Below are 3,557 nucleotides of genomic sequence, written 5' to 3'. Positions count from 1 at the left end.
TCCTCCAGGGTTCTCTGAGCCTCATCAGCTCGCCATCATCTTTAACTCTTCTTCTTTTGCCTTCTCTCAGTCCTTGCAGCCATTTTCCTTGCTAAGAGATTTCTGTTCCTGTTGTGTCCCCAGTGTTTGTCATGTCTTGTCTGTCCTGTGTCACGGCTCTCAGCACACATTTGTGCCAGGGCTGCTCTGCCCTGCTGCAGAGCCTGGTGCAATAGGAGCAGTCCCAGGGACTTGGAATGTGTAATGTGGGGTGTTGTTGGACTCTAGATGGGATCTGTAGATGGACACAGGATATCTGGAGCTCTTAAATTATCCTGCAACAGTGTGACTCTTGTCCTAACTTTCCTTTCAGATTCAGATGGATTAAATCTGTGCCAGAGGGCCCCATCTTGGGTGAGGGGATTGCCCCGAGCAGGTGAGGCCACATTTGTCTCTGCAGCAGAAGTGTGTATGGTGACTCTGTTACAGCACTGTTCTTTGTCTTTCTTTTTAGGAAGTCAATCTGGATGCCAGCAGCCAAGATGAGCAGTGGAGAGAAGTGGTTGTTATTGCTCAGCTCTCAAGTACAACAATTTTTCAGCAGATTGATTGTGTCACAAGAGGGATCTGCCCAGTGTCAAGGATGATGTTTGAGATTGAGGCTTCAGGTGAGTTGGGGATTGACTGGGAGAGGGAGGGTGGTCAGGTATCCAGTTTAGGAGTTCTTGGGAGGGGTTTTGAAGGCAGCAGGGTGAGAAAGGGTGTTTATTTGAGGCCCCCCCCACACAAGGCTGTTCAGAACCCTAGCAGAGGCATTCCCATGTCTTACAGCACACAAGGTCATCGAGTGCACTCACAGCAATGCCATTTAACTTTGCCTTTCTCTAACCTAGGTGCCACTCCTAAGGAAGGCCACAGCCTTGGAATCAGGATGAAGCTGGAGCCTGAGGGAGCCAGGCACACTCAGGAAAGGGCAAGTAGCTGACTTGCAGGGATTTGGCCCACATAACTCTGGACTCACACTTTGGTTTTGGTTTTCTTTATTGCAGCTGACCTAGAGGCTCACAGGCCTCCACGGGGCCCTCCGAGGCAGACTCATTTCAGGTGCAACGTGGATTTCCATCACCCATCATCCAAAAGATAAGTGGGGGGCCACGGCCTGGAGATGGGGGAGTAGCGGGTTGGGAGTTGTTGGGGTAGATGTAAAACATAGCGGAGGGAAAAGCAATCTTCTGCAAGGGCCTCTTAGGACAGCTAAAGGGAGAGGCTCTACTTTTGATGGCAGCTTTCAGGCAGGCAGTGCAGAACAGCTCTGGTCTGTGTCCTGTTGTCCGGTGTGCCGTGTTCCCTAGTGTGTCTTTGGGGTCCCTTTTGCCTTCTCCCCTCGAGAGCCTCACCACAAGCATGATGTGTCGTGTTTCTTGTCTATCTGTTTGTCACGTTCTGTGTCACGGGTGTGTGCACACATTTGTGCCGGAGCTGTTCTGCCCTGCTGCATGGCCTGCTGCAATAGGACAAGCCTTGGGGAGTTGAAATTTGTAATGTGGGGTGTACTTGGGCTCTAGATGCTGTTCCTAGATTGACATAAGGTGTTTGCAGCTTGTGAGCTACCCTGGTGGTGTTTGACATATGTTCTAACATTCTTTCAGGTGCAGATGCATTGCATCCATGGCAGAGGGTCAGGGTTAGGAGGTGCCGGGCCTCCTTTGGAGCACAGTGAGTAGCAGAGTGCTGGGGTTTTGGGCAATGCGGTGCCACGATCAGGCACTGATGTTTGGTTTTCGTTAATACAGCTGTCTGAGAGACACCAGCCCGGTGCCAGCAGGACCTTCCCAGGTGACGAGGTAGCCTTTCTTTGCACCTGACACAGACTGGCATCCCCAGATGTCTGAGAGATAAGTAGGAGGACTGTGACCCACAGAGGGGATGAACGTGGGGTGCTGGTTTGGGAATTACTGGGAGGGGTTTTTGAGTCCAATTTGGAGGTGGGGGGTGTCCATGAAGTGGCCCCTTATGCCCCATGAAAGCAAAGTCTCACTCTTGCCCACAGTGCTGAGGTGCGCAGGGCAGAGCAGTCCCGGTGTGTCTCATGTCACTTGTCTGTTGTGCATTGTGTGTTGTTTGTGTATCCCGTTTCTTTTACGTTAGCCTTTGAGGGGCCTGTCAGACACCCTGGCATCATTGTTGGCATCTGTGATCTCTGCATTCCTTGGCCTGGCACCCAGGCCATAGATGCGATTCTGATACCTGTCTGAGCTCCCCAGTCAGAAGTTCTCTCTTTGGAAGCATCCAGTCATATGTCTTTTCAGGTCTTGTTCGGAGCTGTACAGACAGCTATGCCCCACCTGGATCCATTTTGGTGGAATAGCACTTGTAACAATGTGAGGGCAGTCAGAGGATTCTGACCATAGGATTCCTGGGTATCGATCTTTGCTGTTCTTGGAATAAATCCTTCAGTTAGCATCTTCTTCCTCCGGGGTTCTCTGAGCCTCATCAGCTGACTGTCAGTTTGAACTCAGTCATCTCCTTTTGCGTTCTCTTAGTCCATGCAGCCATTTTCCTGGCCAAGAGATTTCTGTCAATGTTGTGTCCGCATTGTCCGTCCTGTCTTGTCCTGCCTGTCCTGTGTCACGGGTGTCAGCACACATTTGTGCCGGAGCTGCTCTGCCCTGCCGCATAGCCTGGTGCAATAGGAGAGGGCCCGGGGACCTGGAATGTGTAATGTGGGGTGTAGTTGGACTCTAGATGGGATTTGTAGATGGACTCATCATATCTGGAGCTCATCAGTTATCCTGCAACAGTTTGACTCTTATCCTAACTTTTTTTCCAGATTCAGATGGATTAAATCTGTGCCAGAGGGCCCCATCCCGGGTGAGGGGATTGCCCCGAGCAGGTGAGGCCACATTTGTCTCTGCAGCAGAAGTGTGTATGGTGACTCTGTTACAGCACTGTTCTTTGTCTTTCTTTTTAGGAAGTCAATCTGGATACCATCAGCCAAGGTGAGCAGTGGAGAGAAGTGGTTGTTATTGCTCAGCTCTCAAGCACAACAATTTTTCAGCAGATTCATCATGACACAAGAGGGATCTTCCCAGTGTCAAGGATGATGTTTGAGATTGAGGCTTCAGGCGAGTTGGGGATTGTGACTGGGAGAGGGAGGGTGATCAGGTATCCATTTAGGAATTATTGGGGGGGGGTTTGCAGGCAGCAGGGTGAGTAAAGGTCTTTATTTGTTTATTTGAGGGCCCCCCCCCACAAGGCTGTTCAGAAGCCTAGCAGAGGCATTGCCATGTCTTAGAGCACACAAGGTCATCCAGTGCACTCACAGGAATGCCATTCAACTTTGCCTTTCTCTAACCTAGGTGCCACTCCTAATAAAGGCCACAGCCTTGGAATCAGGATGAAGCTGGAGCCTGAGGGAGCCAGGCACACTCAGGAAAGGGCAAGTAGCTGCCTTGCTGGCATTTGGCCCACATAACTCTGGACTCATACTTTGGATTTGGTTTTCTTTATTGCAGCTGACCAAGAGGCTCACAGGCCATCACGAGGCCCTCCAAGGCAGGCTCATTTCAGGTGCAGCG

At 50.9% G+C, this 3,557-nt stretch overlaps 1 long non-coding RNA gene across 1 annotated transcript; it reads left to right on the top strand.

The window, feature by feature from the left end:
* The first annotated feature begins 1,595 nt into the window (after positions 1-1,595).
* LOC134433173 (uncharacterized) lies at positions 1,596-3,091 on the top strand. The gene is made up of 3 exons (XR_010031506.1): positions 1,596-1,695; positions 1,773-2,872; positions 2,951-3,091. It is a non-coding gene; the product is annotated as an uncharacterized LOC134433173 (long non-coding RNA).
* The last annotated feature ends 466 nt before the right edge of the window (positions 3,092-3,557 follow it).

The sequence above is a fragment of the Melospiza melodia genome, unplaced genomic scaffold, assembly GCF_035770615.1.
Source record: "Melospiza melodia melodia isolate bMelMel2 unplaced genomic scaffold, bMelMel2.pri scaffold_148, whole genome shotgun sequence".
Taxonomy (NCBI): Eukaryota; Metazoa; Chordata; class Aves; order Passeriformes; family Passerellidae; genus Melospiza; species Melospiza melodia.
Note: the sequence above shows the minus strand (reverse complement) of the source record. Positions and strands in the feature narration are given on the sequence as shown.